This window comes from Callospermophilus lateralis, unplaced genomic scaffold, assembly GCF_048772815.1.
Source record: "Callospermophilus lateralis isolate mCalLat2 unplaced genomic scaffold, mCalLat2.hap1 Scaffold_137, whole genome shotgun sequence".
Classification (NCBI taxonomy): Eukaryota; Metazoa; Chordata; class Mammalia; order Rodentia; family Sciuridae; genus Callospermophilus; species Callospermophilus lateralis.
The window spans coordinates 2925276-2945923 of NW_027512527.1; the positions used below are offsets into that span (position 1 = coordinate 2925276).

General features: G+C 38.9%; 1 pseudogene; it reads left to right on the forward strand.

Annotated features, from left to right (window-relative positions):
• The window catches only part of LOC143640213 (transmembrane protein 163-like), a 192469-nt pseudogene that overhangs the window by 124791 nt on the left and 47030 nt on the right, over window positions 1–20648 (forward strand).

The window sequence follows — 20648 nt, forward strand, 5'->3', positions numbered from 1 at the left end:
GGATAGTTATCCTGTGTCTTCATAGCCATGCCCCATTAACTCTGGAAAAACCACTAAAGTCATGTCTCTTTCTTCTAGTTTGACGCCATCCTGGATGTCCTGTCATCAGCGATTGTCCTGTGGCGTTATAGCAATGCGGCTGCGGTACACTCTGCTCATAGAGAGTACATGTAAGTGGATTCTTATCTTTTTTGCAGACTACAGAACTCTGAGGGCATGCATTGAGAAAGTCCTCAGACTGCCTTTGAAGGCACCTGATGTGATTTTTAACCACGTGAAAAGTCTCTCCTGGGATGGTTAAAAAGATGGAGTGTATCTGTTTAATTCTCTGTTCCCTGCTTTTCAGTCTGGAGTGAATATTTATTTGCTTGTCTGTCTGTCTTTCCTTCATTTCTTCCTCCCTCCCTCCCTCTCTTGCTCCATCCCTCTCTTTCCCCTCCTTTTTCTTTCCCAGGACCACACACATGCTTGGCAAGTACTCTACCACCGAGCTTCACCCTGCAAACCCCCAGAGTCAGATTTTGGGTTTTGAGAATCAGTACTTGCTATCTCAACACTGCATTCCCTCATCTGGAAAAGCAGGAAATAATTCCTTCTCTATGCATTGTGATGAATACATACACATGCATGTACATAAATATATTAATTTTTGTGTGTTTATATGTATGTGTGTGAGCATGTGTGTGTATCAGGGCAAGAGTTTTGCCCTGCCTCTGCAGCTTTTGAATGGTTCAACACAAGTGAGAAAATGCCTCCCTGCTGAGATTTATGATAGTGCCTGGAGAAAAGGTATTTTTTAAAATTAATTTATTTTTTTGTTGCATTATAATCTTACATAACAATGAGATTCATTATGACATTTTTGTACATGCATATGACCTTATTTGGTCGATCTCATTTCCAAGTACCTTCCCTTTCCCTTCCCTCCTTCCTGCCTCTGATCTACTTGCTTTACTCAATTGATCTCTCTTCCATTATTATTATAATCTAATTATATTTAAAAGTGGTATTGATTGTGGTATATTTGTATATAGGCATGGCATAATTTGGTAGATTTTATTCCCAGTACTCCCCCATACCCTGCCCTCTTCTCTTCCTCTCAATCCCTTTTCTCTACTCTATTGGTTTCTAGAAGGTACTCTTGAATGGGATGGTAAGCTGTACTCTTAACATTCAAAGGTTGAGAGGTCTCTTTGATGCCAGGAGATGCAGACAGTAATGTACTCGAGATTGAATTTGTCTAATGGAAAATTCAAAGATGACACCATAATGAATTCACTAATGAATTTTAGTTTACTTTATTGTTGGTTTTGGGTAGTACACAGAAACTTCTTTTATGTGTTAAATACTTTTTATGTGTATTAGCTCTTTTAACAAATATTAAGTATTGAGTTTGTGATATCATGGATCATTTTAGAGAAAGTTAATTTTAAAAAGTGCATTAATTTGTGGCTGAAAAAAAAACAAGAAAACAATTGTAAGTACCAAATTAATTTTGTAAAATTACAAGCAGCGGTTCTGAAATGATCAAAATTGTATTAACACTGGTCTATCTGAAGGAGCAGCTAATGCTTCTACCCAATCTGTTATGTGGGTATTTGAAAAATTTAGTAAAAGAAGTCTCCATAGCATTATCTAGGGAAATTCTTGGATTTCAAGAACTAGCCACTGTCTTGACAGAAGAACATATAATCTTTGGTACTATAGTTGCACTATCTAATATTCTTACCACTAATGCAATATTTTAGCACTTGATCTGTGGCTTGTCCAAACTGAGATGTGTTGGAAATGTAAAATACCTACTAAATTCCCAAGATAGGAAGAAAAAAAGAATGTGAAAGTTTTATTAATATTGAGAATATTGATTGCATTACATGTTAGTATGAGAATACTTTAGATATATTGGACTAAACTATTAGAACTACTTTTTCTTCTGTTTATTTTTAAATATGGTTTCTAGGTGTTGAAAATTATGTGTCTTGCATTCTATTTCTATATATAGGAAAAATGAGAATGATTTTAAGTAGAGAACTCTTCTCTCTGCCTATTCTTTCTTATTTTAGAGTTAATCAAGAATTTGATTTACAGTTCCAGAAGGAATTGAGTTCAGAGTGTCCCAATTTCTCTTTTCTAATTTGCCTTTTTTTCTGATTTTCTTTTGGCCCAGATAATTTTCATGTTTATTGGTTATAGTCATAAATTATTGTAGATTTTTTCCTTTTTTCCCCCTCTGTGTTGAGGATTACACCCAGGAAGTGTTCATCTCTGAAATATACCCCGTCCCTTTTTAATTTTATTTTTGAGACAGGGTCTCACAAAATTGTAATCCTCCTGCCTCAGGCTCCTGAGAAAATGGGATTATAGTTGTCTACCACCATACCCAGCTATTGTGGCTTTTCTGTGAGAGTCAGTTTCTCTGTAAAGTTTGCCCAGATCAAGTTTAATGACAAGAAATATCTTTGGTTTCACTGTTTTTAATGATACCCAAACAAACACCATTGCAGAAAGTCTATATTATTATTCTAAAGTCAGAATTCAGAGATGATGCTTTTATAATTCCTAGGTGGTTGTTCGTTAGAAGATGCCAATGAATGCACTTGGAGATTTCTAATCTAGGAATTAAAATTATATTCACAGTCTTCTGTATTGTTGGCTTTAAAGTTTTAATCTCTGGCTTATCTCATGTAAGTTAAAAATTCATGAAATCACTGCCAGCTGAGAAACTGATGTTTGCATATTAATGAGCATAAATGAATTATGAGCAGCATAACTAGAAAAATCATTTGTTTTCATGATGTTGCTAGAGAAGATTATTAGATGGAAATGGAAATATCCAAGTGGGCCTTGGTTAAGCTTTCTTATTTTTCTGTTCTGGACTCAAAGCCACTGAATGAGTTTGAATTTCCAATGCAAAGAGAATAGAAACTTTTTTTGATCTTGCTTTCTGTTGACTGTCCTGACTATGCATGTGCTGGGGTGTTTGATGCTAGAGGAAGAGAGATACCACTTCTGCACCACCACAGAAGGGTAACCCCAATTGATTTATTGCATTAAAATGGGGTTTTTTTTGTTTAAAAACCCCACATAAATGAAAAGTTGTGCTCCATTTGTGTGCAATGAATCGAAATCCATTCTGCTGCCATGTATAATTAGTTAGAACAAATAAAAAATTAAAATATAAAAAAGCATAAAATTTCCTCTTAACCATTTTTAACATTTTTAAAAACATTATTTATTTATTCTTTAGATATATATGACAGCAGAATGCATTTTGGGGTCATTATACACATTGCAGCACAACTTTTCTTTTCTCTGGTTGTATATGATATAGCTTTATACCATATGTGCAGTCATACATGTACTTAGGGTAATGATGTCTATCTCATTCCACCATCTTTCCTATCCCCATAACCCCTCCCCTCCTCTCCCTCCCCTTTGCCATTTTTAAGTGTGCAGTTCAGTTGTATTAATTTTATTCACATTGTTGTGAAACAGATACCCAGACCTATTTTATTTTGCAAAACTGAAATTCTATGCCCATTGAACACTTCTGTAACAGCAGTCACTTTCTGGTTCTATGACTTTGACGATGCTAGATGCCTCATAAAGGGGTCATGAAGTCTTTGATTTTTGTGACCAGCTTATTTTAATTTGTACACTGTCTTCAAGGCTCATCCATCTTTCATTGTGTGACACAATTTCTTTCTCTAAAGATTGAATAATATTCCACTGTACGTATATAGCATATTTTGTGTATCCATTCATTCATTGATAGGTATTTATATTGCTTCCACCTCTTGTTTATTGGGATAATGCTGCCATGAATGGGTGTGCAAATATCTCTTTGAGAACTTGCTTTCAGTTCTTTTGGATATATATCCAGAAGTGGCATTCCTGAATCACATGGAAGTCATATCTTAAAATTTTTGAGGAACTTCCATTCTGTTTACCACAGCACTTGCACCATTTTATAATCCCATTTACTAGTTATTCAAGCTCCAAATTTTGTCAGTCACTTTTCTGTGAATAACGGGTATGGGACAGATGGAGAATCAGGTTTTCTCATGGTCTGAGTTTTCAACATGAGTATAATAGATGGAAGAGCAATGGAATCACGTAGATGTGCAAGGGAAGGAGTCATCAAATAGACCAGAATATCCAAACTGGGCCAGGAGGGATGGGATGACAATGACAAGGTTAATGAACAGTCCTCATAGATTAGAAGTCCCTATGAGGTCAAGAATGGTTGGTGTAGAGCCAAGTGTAGTGACATACATCTGTAATCCCAGTGACTTGTGAGGCTGAAGCAGGAAGATTGAAGGTTCAAAGTTAGCCTCAGGAAAATGGCAAGGCCCCAGGCCACTTAGAGAGACTCTGCCTCTAAATAAAAAAAAAATTTAGAAAGGGAGCACTGAGGATGTGGCTTAGTGGTTAAGTGTCCCTGGGTTCAATTCCTGGTACTAAATAAATAAATAAATAAATATGGTTGGTGTGTGTGGGAGGGGAATGCTAATCTGAGAATGAGAAGTTAAAAGCCAAGAATTCGTAGGTGTTTCATTGGTATAGATTCAGGATGAGAGTGTGGCTGAGTTAGGGTGGTCATAAAAGGTCAGAGGTTTGAGTGAGGCCAGGAGTTGGATGGATGCTTCATCTGGAATGGAAGTTAACAGGAGTGTTTCCAATTTGGGGAGCAGATACAAGCAGTAAAACAGGTACTACCATCATTAGTAAATGAAGGCGGGCCAGGAGGTTGGAGATAATGAAATAAAGGAGGTATACTGAGTGGTTGAGTTGGATGGCAACAGGCAGTGTTGCGGAAGCAAGCTGGAGAAATGGTTTGAAATTGATGTCTGGAGAAAGAGACTTTGAAAGTGAGCAAGAGAAAAACTGTCTCTTCTTTGAAGGTAGGAACAATAGCTTCCTCAGTGAAAAACCAGGTTATCACCAGGGCAGGAAGGTAAAGAGAACAATCAGAACAGAGCTCGAAGGTGTGGAGATTGGGGTATGAGGAGACTGCTTGGTGGGAAGGTTTAGGGCCATGCTGGAGGAGGGAGTATAGAGAACCTGGGGACAGGGACAGGGTGGTAGCATTGGCCCTGTGCCAGTGAATTGCTATGCAGCCACTCAAAAGAATGAAGCAGTATTTGTATACTTACATTGTGAACACCAAGGTTCATTAAGTAAAGAAAGCATGGTGAAAAGTAGTATATGTGGTCTTTTCTCACTGGTTTTAAAATAAAGGGTTCATAGTCATGCATGCTTGCTCAGGCATATAAAAGATCCCTGCAGGGACACAAAGGAGACTGGCAGCAGGATCGCCTTCCCTCTAGCAGAGGGACTGGGGACAGAGGCAGAAAGGAGATGTTCTCTTTATGTCCTTTAGACCAAAGCTATCCAATAGACTATGATGTGGACATGCTCTATATCTGTGCCGTACAGTCAGAGCCACTAGCCACATGTGGCCATTGAGCTTGTCACATATGGCTATACCCATGGGGGAACTGGATTTTTAACTTTAAAGAATTTAAATAGTCATGTGTGGTTAGATGCTAATGTAGTGGACAACGAATGCTTCTTTAGATAGATCACTTTCAATGTATACTTTTTATTTTATTTATTTATTTATTTATTTATTTTAGTTTTCGGCCGACACAACATCTTTGTTTGTATGTGGTGCTGAGGATCGAACCTGGGCCGCACGCATGCCAGGCGAGCGCGCTACCACTTGAGCCACATCCCCAGCCCTCAGTGTATATTTTTTAAACAGAGTTTTAATAAATCAAAAATATGGGGCTGGGCTTTAGTTCCTTGGTAGAGCACTTGCTTAGCCTTCCTAAGGCACTGGGTTCCATCCCCAGCACTGGGAGAAAATAAAATATCAAAAAAAAAAATATCAAAAAAAAAGCATAGAAAACCTGGAAATGAGAGGAAGATATTGAGAGAAGCAGGGTGATGCTGCAGGTGGAGAGTGTGGGGAGAAATTAGTGTACCAGGAACTTGGCAAGGTTGAATGACACAGGGAATTTTACGCCTGTCTTCTTAGCCATTCTCAGCCCCATGTACCATGTAAGGCCACAGGAAGGACAGCCTCCTGCTGCTGTCAGCTGCCAGGGCCATCGGGATGCTTGCCACAGATGGTACAGCTTGATGCTCTTTGGGAGCCTCTGACATTTTGCATATGGTTGCAGCACAGGTGGGGTCCCATGAAGACGCCCTTTCCCCAGCTGTCTCTTTGGGTGATCTGTCAGCTCATTGAGACAGAGGGGTGGAGGCAGATGGAAGGCGTTGCTCACCTTTCCAGGCTTACTTATTCTGCAACAGAGTCAGCCACACAGCCGGAGATGATGATCTTCTGTTTCAAATGTACCTGCAGATGGCATTTCTAGCACGCTGGAAAGCGAGTTTGAGAGCTCTGGAATGGATGCTCTTAGAGACGCATAAATTCTTTGTGTGTCTTCTCATATGAAATAAATGAGGTACCCTGGTTCTTACCCAGGGAACTTGCTCTGTTTTCTTTTCCAATTTGCTGATCCAAACTCCTCGGCCTCAAAACTACCCGTTGACAGGATTGCTTGATGATCGCCTTTTGATGACTGACTTCCGCAGTGCCCTTTCTGCTTTTGGAAACAAGTCCAAAACTTAAAAAGAAAAGTAACCAATTCAGTCAAGAGAATGATGTATTGGTAATTTGCTTCTGGTGCCTAATCTAAATGGACTGCAAAGGCAATGATTTATACCAAGAACCATATTAAAATAGTATCAGTCTCTCTGACTTCTCATGGGGTGTTTGATCTGGCCCTAAATCAAAGACTCTGGGGGAAGCAAATCCCATTTACCCTACATCTCTCTAGTGCTCTTAGCTTTATAAAGCTCTTCAATGTGTTTTAGCTCAAGAGCAGAACCTGAACTAGAAGAATAAATAACTTCAGAGCTGCCCTCAATGACTAGTGAGATCTGAGGCAGAAGGTAGAGCCTTTATGGCAGGACATGAGCTCATTTACCTTAAATAGTTTGGATTTTGTCTTACCTGAAGGGTAGAAGGGAATGGTCTCCAACTGGCAAAAGCCTTTGATCCACCAAAAGACATGTGAAACCTGCCACGGTGCAGACATGACACTAACTGGTTGTGCATTATGGGCGGGGAATTAGAGGATGGAGTGTAGACTTGGTCTCATTAATAATTAAACTATGTCCCCCCAAAAGATATGTTGAAGTTCTAACCTGCAGCACTACAGAATGTGATTGTATTTAGAAATACGGCCTTTGCAGATGTCATGAAATTAAGATGAGGTCATGCTCTATGAGGGTGGCTCTAACCCAGTGTGACTAGTAGCCCCAAGAGAAGAGATAAGAGAGACACACAGAGTTGACAGCTATGTGAGATGCAGGCAGAGATTGGAGTGGTGCATTTATAAGCCAAGGAATCAAAAATGAGTGTGACTCTAATGACACCTTGATTTCAAACTTCCAGCTTCCAGAACTATAAGACAATGAAGTTCTCTTTAAGCCACCAAGTTTGTGGTGCTATTAAGATTGTTCTGGAAAACTGATACAGTCCTCAAGAAGAGTCCTCCATGAGGGCTATGCTGTCTCTCACCAGCTCTGTCTTTCACTAATTTATTAATCTTTTGAAACCTCAGCTCTCCCTTCTGTGAAAGGGGAGGAGAGTTATGGCAGTGGCCAGATGCTTTGTGGTTAAGATGAAGCCTGGCACTGAATGTGACTTCAATATATGCTCAGAAATGTTAGATGAATAATTTTCCATCCTTAGAGTTTGGGAAATGTTTTAATTTGTTGTACTAAAGTGGTGTGATATTATCTGTCCCCATTATTTTTGTTTTGCTTCTGAAGAGCACAGAATAAAAGAACTTACCAAGAAAAAAAATTTAAATTTGAAGCAGACACTTTTGCATGCTTACAAAGTTGCTTTGACTTGGGGACATTGTGTGGGGGGGAGTAAGTAGTGGAGGTGACAAACGTTGTTCCTTGATTTCTTAATCTCACTCCCCTTCAAAGAAATGTGATTTGTGTGTGGCAAGTTAAAGTAATTCATAATATTATAGAAAGTTGAGGCAATTCATAAAGGTACAAAGAATGTATTAAAACTCACTAGTTACAGAGCATCCCAGGGAAAACTATAGCTAAGGTCTTTATATGTAACATGTATGCATACACATACAAGCACATGGTCATACATCTTTAAATATGTATATATACACATATATATGTGTATATATACACATATAATATATATATACACACATACACACATGCATGTGTATATATATACGTGTGTGTATGTATTAACATAGAGATGTTCATCAAAGTGGTTTTTCTCCTGTATTTTGAGCATCTTCCACCTTAGAATAAATAGAGGTTTTTATTTTTTGATAGCTATGTGGTATCTATGGATTTAGTCTATTTTGTTTCAGGATATTTCTACTAAAGAAGTGGGTTATTTCCAATGTCTTGGTGTTATAAACAACCCCAAATAACTGTCTTTATACATTTGTATTTTAATGCTTTTCTTATTTCTTTAGGATCTGGTACTAGAATTTGAGGTCAAAGTTTAGGCTACCATAATATTGACAAGCAGAGTTAAAATATGCTCCAAAAATATCATTCTAACTTATGTTCTCACTAGCAGCAGCTGAGGGTGTCTGTTTACTCACCTTTGCCAGCACCAAGTGTTATAATTCTTTTTGAATTTGCCAGTTGTCGAGGTGGAAAATTGAATTCCTCATGTTAACATGCATTTCTTTAGTTACCAATCTAGTTGAATAAATTCCCATATGCTTCTTGGGCATTTGTATTTCTTTTGGGAAATATATTGCCAGAATTTTGATTGGGAATGAGAAGACTCTCATTTATGTTTTGGAAAGGAACCCAGATTCACACTCCTAGAACTCAGGTGACTAAGAAGTACAGCATCATAATTGATCAACTAGTTCTTACCTTACCTCTCACCACCTATATTCTTTTTTTCTTCTTTCTTTCTATTTTTTTTGCACAACTGTACTTTTTTCTGTTACAGATCTAATTACCTGAACTTCACTTATGCATTGGTAAATTTGTTTGTCCAGCTCCTCATAACACTTTAAAGTCACCAGAGCAAAAATCTTCTTTTATCTATCTTATTCCCAGGCCCTAGACTAATCCCTAGCATGTAGTAGGTACTCATTAAAGAATTGCAGAATGAATAAGTTTGTTGGGTTGAACCCAAATACCATGTGTAACTATAAAGCTCTAATAAAAAAAATTGCAAGATGAAAGATTGAACTATAGGATCCCTTGAAGTTATGTAAACTTTTGGTAACCCTTATTAAGATTCTAGTAATAACCATTCACTGAGCACCTGATTTATGCCATGTATCATGCTGGGCTCTGGCTTAAAGGTGTTAATACCCAATAGAGAAGGTAAGTATTGTTCTTGAAGGTTCATGGCTAGTAATGGATAGAACTGGGCTTTAAACCCAGCTCTTGATGGCCCTGAAGTTTGCTTCTTACCACTATGCGACACTATCTCTCCAAATGATCATTTGTAGGTCTTGGTTTTACCAGTTTCTCATTCTTCCCTTTTGAACTAGCTTTTCCTAATGGGCATGGTGGTGCATGCCTATAATCTCAGTGACTCAGGAGGCTGAGGCAGGAGGATCTCCACTTTGAGGCCAGTCTCAGCAACTTAGTGAAGCCCTAAGCAATTTGTGAGAAAAATGAAAAAAAAAAAAAAAAAAAGAAAAAGAAAGGCCTGGGGATGTATCACAGTGGTAGAGCACTACTCCTGGATTCAATTCCCAGTATATGCCTCCCCTCCCTAAAAAAACAAAAAACAAAAAAAGCACTTTTTATGGTAATTAGCTGAATCCACAATTAATTTAGCAGGAGTTAATTCAGAAGAATTAAAAATTATAACATCATTGAACTTGAAATGCAGCCCTGGGCTTTGGTGCTACTGTGTAAGGTGGGAAAATGGTTGGAATTGGCCAGACAGAGACAAACTGCCTGGGCCACTACAGGGCAGCCTAGGTGCCTGGTAGACATTACTAGGAGCTGGCATTTATGTCCTGGGTTTCATGGCAAATAGCTGCCATGGCAAGCACCTCCAGTGTCTCAAAGGCCTTCCAAATGAGGCTCATTAGTCTCACCTGCAACCCGGACTTCTTCCATGGTCTTTGAAACAGCCCCGTTTTCATGACACAGGGCTGATGCTCAGCTTTCTAGCTTTGCCATCAAGGAAGAGGAGCCAGCCTTTGTCCACAGATATTGCTTATCCTCTGGCACTTGCTGCCATGGTATTCACTGCATGAGAAGTGCTCTATTCCTGAGAGTACCAGTGCCCAGCACTGTGGCTTTCTTTCACCCTGAGGACTGCCACTCTTTTGGAAACCTGAGCTTGCTGTGTCATTGCTTGTTCTCTTTCCTTCCTCTGCTCTGTGCTGCCCTGGTGGGAATTGCTGCTGGTGTTTAGAGATGATGGCCTTAGTCAGGCACCCTCCTGGTAGAGATCAGAATTTGCCGCTCTCTGCTATGACCACCTTTGTTAAAGCGGGGTTTGGGCAGGCTCTTTCCCTTCTCTGAGCTGTCCCATTTTTTCACCCAGAATTTTTTGAGCCTGCTTACTCCACAGCCATATTTGAAATTTTAGAATCAGTTTTTATGGCATGTATTTTTTTCTCACTTTGCCCCATATTTTGTTCTGTGTGTTTGCTATTAGATGTTCTTAATCCAATCTGACTTAACATAGCACTTGACATTGACTGTTGACCAACACCAAAATGCTGATGTGGGTTATAGTTGTCATTTACTTTATACTTTTGGAATTTCCTGAAAAACACTTTTGCAAGGTACATATGTTAGTTTTATAATTCTATCAATCATACTTTTGAGGAATAAAATAGAGGAAATGAATCTGGGGACAAAGAATAAAGCTTTCATCTCCTCCCCATTGAAACTGCTTTCTTTATCCTCTATTGTGCAATTGGTTTTAAGCCATCAGCCCTACTGGGTGTTTTCACATAGGACTGCTACTTTTAGAAAGGAAGTCCTCTCTGTGCATTGTGACCTCTTTTGGGTCTGTGAAGTTGCATGGGATGGAATTCTGGGGATCATTATTTTCCTCCATCTCTCCTGCTTTTCTTTAAGTGTTGTACCCTTTCAGCATGGAGTCAGCTTAGGTTTTATCAGTGTCTCTCTGCATCTTGAGTCAGCTTTTTCATATAGCTAAATTGTGAGATAGGAGGCATTTAAAGGAATACTTGGGCCATTTTTCATTGTTGCTACCTACCTCATAAAATTGTTACGAGAAACAAATGAGATAGTACAGGAAAGTTGCTTGGAACCATATTTGACTTATGCTAGGGATCTGATAAATTGGTGTTATTTTTAACGATAGGTTTTCCATGCAAAATAGAGATAGTTTTTTTTAAATAACTTTATTAAAATATAGTTCACATATGGGCACAGTGGTGTATGCTTAAAGCCCCAGCTACTTGAGAGACTAGAACAAGAGGAGGCTTGCTTGAGGCTAGTGTGGCTTTTAGTATTTTCAGAGTTATGTATCCGTAACTCTCAATCAATTTTAGAACATTGCCATTACCACAGAAAATAGTCCCAAGTTTCTTTACCCTTCATCAGTAAACCCTCCCAGCTTAGGCAACCAAAAATCTACTTTCTTTTTGGAGAGTGTGGACTCTTTTGAATATTTCACAAAAATGGAATCACACCATGTGTTCCATTGTGGCCTTCCTTCACCTAGTCATTCACTCAGTGTGATGTTTTTAGTATTCACCTGTGTTGTCAAGTCAGTTCTTCATGTCTTTCTGTTGTCCCATTGTCTGTTACATGGACATGTCACGTTTTATTTATCCATTCATCATTTGATGGGCATTTGAGTTGTTTCCATCTTTGGGCTTTTAGGAAGAATGCAACTATGAACATTTGCCTACAAGTGTTTTTGTGGAAGTATGGACTTTTGGTGAGTGTAGAGCTAAGAGTGGAATTGCTGAAATTGTTAGTCCATTTAGGCTACTATAACCAAATGCTATAGATTGGATGGCTGGTAAACAACAGTAATTTATTTCTGACAGTTATGGTGGTTGGGAAGCCCAAGATCAAGGCAGATACAATGTTCCCATGAGAGATCATTTCCTGGTTTATAGATGGCATTTTCTTTCTGTGTCCTTCTATGGTAGGAAAACCAAGGAGCTCTCTAGGGCCCCTTTTATAAGGGCACTAATCCCATTCATGAGGTCTCCTCCCCTTGATCTAATCACCTCCCAAAGGCCCTACCTCATAGCCTTTTAAGGATTGGGATTCCAATTGTGGAAAGAGAACCAACATTCAGACTGTAGCACTAGGTTGTGTGATAACTATGTTGAACTTTTAAGAAACTGCCAAAATATTTTCCAAAGTGCTTATGCCATTTTGTATTCCTACCAGCAGGGTATGAGGTTTCCAGTTTCTTCACATCCTTGTCAACTCTTGTTATCTGCCTCTTAATTCTAACCTATCTAGTGAGTATAAGTGGCATCTGATTGTGGTTTTGATTTATACTTGAGGATTTTTATGCCTTTGAAAAAAAATGCCTTTCTTTTCCTTTTCTGATTTTTTTAGTTTCCACCACCTTTTAGAACTTCCGTTACCCAGCTAGGCATGGTGGCACATGCCTGTAATCCCAGTGGCTCAGGAGGCTAAAGCAGGAAGATTGAGAATTCAAAGCCAGCCTCAACAACTTAGTGAGATCCTGTCTCAAAATAAAAAATAAAAAAGGGCTAGGTATGTAGCTCAGTGGTAGTGCCCCTGGGTTCAATCCCCAGTACCATAAAAAAAAAATCCTGTTACCTGTGCTATTAAAGTAGCATGTCATTGGCTGGAGAAGTTTTCGCCAAGAGGCCTCTACCTTACTGAAGTTTGTCCTCCTGGCCTCTTGAGGTCTGCAGGCTGAGGCTTGATTTTAATGGCACAAAAGTCAGGGACTCAGAATAAAGTCACAGAATTGACATGTAAGAACAGGATTCCCATTTGTTAGTGACAAGATATCCTTCACAAGACATTGTCTGGTGCCTGTTTTAGCCTGTATGCTGTGACCCCCAACCTCCAAATTTGTAGGTTGGAGCCCTAACTTCCAGTATGATTGTGTTATGAAGTATCAGGATTTAGGGAGGTAATTAGGGTTAGATGAATTCATAAACGCCCTTCTAAGAAGAGAAGAAGTGAGGAAGACAAAGAGCTCACTTCCTACCCCACGTGAGGACATAGTGAGAAGGCCCCTGTCTGCAAGCTAGGAAGAAAACCCTAATCAGAACCTGACCATACTGGACCCTCATATGACTTTACCTCCAGAGCTGTGAGAAAACAATTGTCCTTTAAGCCCCCTCAGTTTGTGGTATTTTGCTATGGCAGCCCCAATTAAGAAAGTATATGTGTGGTTTATTTCATTTTCCTCCCTATAGATAGAACCACTTACGAATCCTGGCCATTGGAACAAGCAGGGGTTGGAGGAATTCACTATCTGGTGAGACATGGGGCTGTATACTAGCAGTGAGTCTGAAAGGAGCCACCTTTGAGATAGGCTAAGGTTCCATCTTTGGGCACCACACTTTATTAGCATACTTTTTGTTTCTGTGGCTTCCCCCCTCTTTTTTCTATTCTATGAGCTTTTTTTCCAGTTATGTTGATATTATCACCATCTGCTGACAACTGAGGCTTCTATCTTTTTTAAAAAAATCATATTTTTTGAGTGCCTGTTGGCTCTCGACAGAGTCATGGTGCTTACGGTTTGGCAGGGAACAATGGCCTGAGAGTCGAGGGGTTGAAATACAGTTCCTGCTCTGATCTGTGGTAGTTAAGACTACTCTCTCAGAGTTAACAGTTTCTTATTACGCTTTGGGCACTCTGCTGAGTAATTTCTATGTTTTGTCTCCTTTAAGCATCAGAACCATCCTATAAGACCAAGATTTCACCGTTAAGGTTTTACAGGAGAGGAAATGCAGGCTTAGTGAGGTACAGCAGCTTGCCCAGAGTGTAGAACTGGAATTCTGCTGGTGGATCCAGGATGGGCACCATGTCTGCATGACCCAAGGCATGTGTAGCCTTCATCTCTAAACGGTACTGTGCCCATCCGGCTCAGGAGAGGCCCCAGGGATTCATCATGTGCTGAGGACATGTGTGACAGTGAACATGGAAAGCGGAGGGGAGAACAGCTGTGAGCCACCCCAATCCTTAGCAGGCCCCACAGGAGCGTCTCACAGCCTTATGGACAGCTGGAAGGGGATCCCGGGGCGCTGCTGAGGGTGCTGTTTTTCTTTTTCCTGTAGCCAGAGAGAAGTTATTTTCCCAGTTTGAAAACAATTTCTTTCTTTTCAGTCTGTTTCTGATATACATAATGTCACTACCCTTTGTTTTCATTTTCCCATCTGTTAGGTTAAGGCTGAAACTTCTCATCTTACTTGCCTTGGAGGTATCTTATAAAAAGCATTAAAATTTTGGGGCTGGGGATGTGACTCAAGTGGTAGCGCACTTGCCTGGCATGCGTGTGGCCTGGGTTCGATCCTCAGCACCACATACAAACAAAGATGTTGTGTACACCAAAAACTGAAAAATAAATATTGAAATTCTCTCTCTCTCTCTCTCTCTCTTTCTCTCTCCCTCTCTCTCTTTTAAAAAAACAGCATTAAAATAGAATATGTTCTAAAGACTTGGAATGTGGGCATGTAAGCTCTTTCCCTCTCTCTATAATTATTAATATATACAAATACATATATATATTTATATATTTTAAGTAAATATTTTAAATAATATATATATATATATATTCAGCCAAGAAAATACATACACACACACAAACACACACACACATCCAATACAACATATCAATAGGTATATGATGTATATCTATAAAATCATCATGTTTTTAAATACAATTAAATTCTTATTTTTTAAAGAAAGTATTTTTTAAACTTCCTTTCTTCCTTCTTTCCTTCCTTCTGATTGAACCTGGTGACTCACACATGCTAGGTAAGAGCTCTACCACTGAGCCATAATCCCAGCCCTAAATGCAATTAAATTTTTTTTGAGAGAGAGAGAATTTTTAATATTTATTTTTTAGTTTTCGGCGGACACAACATCTTTGTTTGTATGTGGTGCTGAGGATCGAACCCGGGGTCGCACGCATGCCAGGTGAGTGCGCTACCACTTGAGCCACATCCCCAGCCTCAATTAAATTGTTTTTTAACATACTATTTTATCATTGTATGAACACCTAACAATAGATCTATACTCTTAAAAGACAATGCAGTATTATTAACTAGAGGCACACTGTTGTACAGGAGATCTCAGAGCTTCTTCATCTTGTATAACTGACTTTACGCTCTTTAATCAGTATTGCTTTTTACCCCACTTCCTTGCCTGATATTCTTAAACATAAAACCCAAGGGGAAACCTCTTAAAGGACTTCAGGATTTCCATAAGAAGATTGCTCCAAGGTTTAAATGGAAGAATACAGCACTCTTTCTTTCCATAGCTCTCCTGGGGCAACTGAACAGGGCTTCTTCCTGTTATTTGTTGCTACAAAGGGTTTGTTTAGTTTGGGTGTTATCACACACTAAATTTTTTTCTCTGTTATCTACAGCCATGAAAATCATTTTCTCTTTTTGCACATGTTGTTTTTAATGAGATAACTCAAGTGCATGATACATCAGTGATGTGGAAGCCGCCCATAAATAAACAACATGCTGATCTTGCCTTCTCTTAAATTCAAGTTCAAATTCTCTTCCTCCCCTAAGGAGACTGAGTCTGAGATCATGGGTCACCCAGGTTATTCTAGGTGTAGTTCTTCCAGAATAGGAAAACATGTGTTGGAGTCTGAAATTGATGGCCTTTAAAGAACAGTAGCTGTGTACACTGTCTGTGGGCAAATTCTGGCTGAGAGAAAGGATATACATTTGGAAAATGACACAGTTAATCCTTGATCTCAGTATCTTTTATTACCCCCTAATTTTGAGCAAGATATTTTGTTGTCTTCAGCTAAGACCCATCTGGCTATCTCTCTGCTCCTTCTTCAGGTTGGATTTGACTGTTTCAGTTGACAGTCCACAAAATGTGGCCACAGGGTCCTAATGGCCTTTTCCAGGTTACTATAGCAGAAAGCAAATTGTAGCTTTGGCTTACTTTGAATTTCTAGGTTTACTTCCTCATTTCTGGAGTGGTGAGTAAGTGATTAACTCATCATTGGTTTCTGGTTGAATAGATGTCTGTCAATAAGCATGCCTTTTGTGTTGTACATGAGAAGGTAAAATTTATTTTGAAAAAGTTCGGTTTTACTCATTAGTTTCATATCAAGAGATGCACTTCCAAATACCCTACTCTGAGGTGTATTCATTTATTCAGTGAGTTATTTAGGGCCTACTGTGTGCCAGGTACTTTGTGAGGAACCAGGAAGAAACCAGATAAATCAGCTCCCTGTCTTAGATACCTAAAAGGAGAAAATGGACAATAAAGTAATTGCAGAGGTAGTAAGAGCTGTGAAGAAAGTAAAACAAACCAGGATACTGAGACAGAGTGCATGAGGAGGGCTTCTCTGAAGTTGGGGGTTAAGGGAGGTCACTCTTCAGAGGTGATAATTGAATGAATCCTTTTTTTTCCAGGCAGAAAGGGGCCTGGAAAAAAGTATCCCCAGACAGAGGGATCACTGCAAACAAAGTCCCTAAGGTGGGACCAGCTTGCTGTGTTTGAGAGTCAGAAAAATGGGTTGCTGTGGCTGGACCCAAGTGGTGAGGGAAAAGGGAAGACACAGCTGGAGCCTTGGAAGCCTCGGGAGGAAGTTTTGATTATCAGAGCAGTGGGAAGCCAGGGCTGAGTTATTAAGCCTTGGGGTGAAATGACCTTGTTGTATAATTAACACAGGGGAGCTCAGATGCTTTGTTGTAAGAGAAATCTGCTATTCTTATGAATATGTGAGGCCCTCCATTGTCTCTTTAGAAATGAAAATACTTTATTCATTTTGTGATTGTGATTAAGGTATGTACATGTAGAACAAATACCTTTAAATTAATATAAGTTTGAAAGTGAAAGTTTTCTCTCATGCACTCTATCCTCATCCTTTTTTGCCTTTCTCCGTAAAAGAAAACCATGACGAACACAGCTCGGTGCCTTTGCTTCCAGAACATTTTCTTTGAAATTAAATAAGATACTCATGTGTATGCTTTATAGACACACCACACACACACACACACACACACACACACACACACACACACACGGCTTGGTGTGAAAATAAAAATAGGATCTTTCTATACATATTGTTCTGGAAAATGCTTCTTTCTCCTAACACAAAATCAAGGTTATTTAGAAATATTCTGCCCATATATCTAACCCATTCTTTTTAATGACTTCATGGAATTGTGCTGTTGGCCATAACATAATTTATTTAACTATCTATTAGGAAACCTGAGTTGTTCCAGCTTTTGCTGTTTCAGCTTGTCTGTGAATCTGTGCATGCCCCTTTGTTTATTCCTTTAGGTCCTATGTTTGAGATATGGGGTACTTTTTCTTTTCATAGGAGACAACTAAATTGTGAGTTTTAAAATCCCTTAGTGTGTCCTAGACCAGTATGTTTTCTGAATGAGAGCAAAAGCTGGTTTGTTGGCAAGAGTATGCATTATACCAGAGACCTGTCAGTCCCTAAGTATGGCGGGGCCCTTGTTTGTCACTGATCTGTAATCTTGATTGTTCATGGTTTGACTGCTCTGATTGGAAATGCTGCCAGCCATAAATACACTAAAGAATGAGGAACATATGTAGGGAATGGTAAGCTCACCTATTTTATATGCACACGAAGCCTGGAGTATTCCCCAAGCACTCTTCAGCGTGTGGGCACAGCTGCAGGTCTGTATTAGGTGGCTTTGCCTAATATCATGAGTAACTAAAGCCAGGGACAGGCTCACAAACAAAAGACTACACAACACTGGGTTTGCCCTTTGCATAATTAACCCATGATGCTGCCTTTCCAGAACTGTGGTTGTTTGAGGCATTAGCAAGCACATTCAGCATCAGATACACATTCCCTTATTTTCAAATCTACATTTTGCAAATATCACATCTATCAGAAGCAAATGAGTTTAGGGAGCCAGATTTGGCTAATAAAAGATCTTGAGAGAAAGAATGACTTATGAGTAAGTTTTTTTGCATCTGTTGTTACATCCAATCCCTTGAAACACTCCAAGAAGACTGGTCTCACTGAGATGTTTGGGGAGGAACTGTGTCTGTGAATCTGTGCACTTGGGGCTGCTGTGTGTTATCTGGACATGAATTTGTGGAGTAGATTTTGGGGAATGATTTTTGTTTATGGTGCATTTAGCTCTAATCACTGAGCTAGGATTTAAGCCAGATTGGTATTTCTATGAGTCTGGCTGACTCATAGAAATATAAGAGCTGGACTTTTCTATTTTGATTTGTCAGGGATACAGGATCATGGACTTGTGTTGACCATACAGACCTGAAATTTGATTTGAAATGTGCTGTGTTCATGCCATCTCATTATTGTCAGCTTCTGTCTGGTACCACCCACTGCACAGCAAAGAGGGTAGGTCCAGTCTCAGGAAATCTTTGGGAACAAGTTTAGGGTATTAGATAAAGCTTTTTAAGAGGTAGATTTTTCTTTTTTAATGGCAAAGTAGAATAAATGTAAACCCCTTTACTCCCTTCTCTTCATCAAAGTTGTACTGTGATAGAAACTGATGGTAAAAAAGTGGTTGGAGCTCAGGCCAGAAAGAAAGCATCATTGAAGAAATGTGTGAAAGTGTGCAAAACACTTAATTTGTCCTTGGATTCTAAGCTTTATAATTTTGAATTGGAACACCTCAAAGGAAGAGTGTGTATTGTGTGTGCACATATATGTGTGTATGTCTTGGTGAATTTATTGAGGAACAAAATAAATTTACACATTACCTACTTTCAGAAATAATTACTTTGATTTATTCCCTCTCCAACCCCTGAGGGAAGCCCAGGTTATTAGATTTAGTTCCAAAGAAGGCATATGTTTCTGAGTTAATGAAAAAGCCTTAAACTAGTCATTCAGGCTTTTTTATTGTTCTGTGGAATATAAATAGTTTTGGTAGATGTATTAGAAGATCTTCTTTGAATATCTCTGAGGTCCATTTTATATTGGAGAGTCAATCATGGAACATTTTTTTCTTTGTCAGTTGGCTTTTGGAGAGTAAATCTGAGAAAATTCAACCTGAAGGATGGTTGTATCTGAAAAAAAATAGAGCATTTGTAGAATGAATTTTTAAGGGAGCTGGGCTTGGGAAGTAGCTAATGCTACCCCATATTTCTTGTTGTTGGTTTCAGTCTCAAACAGGACACAGGGCCTCCACACCTGCAAGACTGATTGTCTTGTGAAGTCCCACACTGGCTGCCAGATTGGAAGTGGCCTTTATGAGTATCCAAGGTCCCCAATTTCCCTACGGTGCTTCTCTCATAGTCCTGCATAGTTACCCTGCACACCCCTGCTTGGATACCTGTGGTGATTTCTCCTTTCTGGAGGTTTTGAAAAGTAATTGTAAAAAACATACATTATTATTTTTAAATGAATATATATTTTCTATTTAAAAACTAAAGTTTCATCATTCTGACCGGACCATACAGACCTGGCTCCAAATTGATTGTTTGACTAATCAAGGTCTTCCAGAATATTTGTCCAACCTGAGTTCAGTTCACTTAGGTGTACCCTCACTATCCTATTCTATTATTCTTAAGAATGTTATGCGAAACTCTTGGCAAATGACTTCATAAAATAAAAGTAAATAATCCAAGGCACCATCCTGAATTATCAGGCTGGGAAGCCATTGATAAAGAGAATGAAATTAGGACAGTCCCATTAATTTCTCTTAAACCTAAGTTAGCTGGACAAAAATCTTTTTCATTTTGGAATGTTTATAATCTTTTGAATAAGTCATGAAAGAATTTGATGTAAGCCTTTTATCAATCTTCAGTTTATAAGACCTACTTAAAAATAAATAGTGAGACCTGTTCCTCGACTTCTAGAATAGTTTTCTGTTGGCCTTGACTCTTTTTCAAAGATGGCCTGCAGTTTTTCCACACCAATTGGAGTTATGATTTAATATTTAATTTGATGGGGTTTGGGATTTGGGTCCCTCTAGGTAGGAGTGACCAGGAGTTTCTTAGCAAAGATCCCTTGTTGAACTTTTATGTTCTCTTAAGAATTCAATTTTCTTTTTTAAATTGGTGCATTATATTTATGCATAATAGTAGGATTTATTGTGACATATTTGTACATGTGCATAATTTGGTCAATTTTGTTTCCCAGTACCTCCTCTTTCTCTCCCCTCTTATTTGCCTCTGGCCCCCTTCCTCCAACTCTACTGATCTACCTTCTGTTTTCATGAGATTCCTATCCCCATCATGCTTCTTTTCCTTTTTTTCTCTCTAACCTCCAAATATGAGAGAAAACATATGACCCTTGAGTTTGAGTCAGGCCTATTTCACTTAACATAATGCTGTCAAATTACATCCATTTTCCTGAAAATGATATAATTTTGTTCTTCATTACTGTGTAAAACTCTATTTTTTTACATATTCTGCATTTTCTTTATCCATTCTTCCATTGATGGGCACCTAGGCTGATTCCA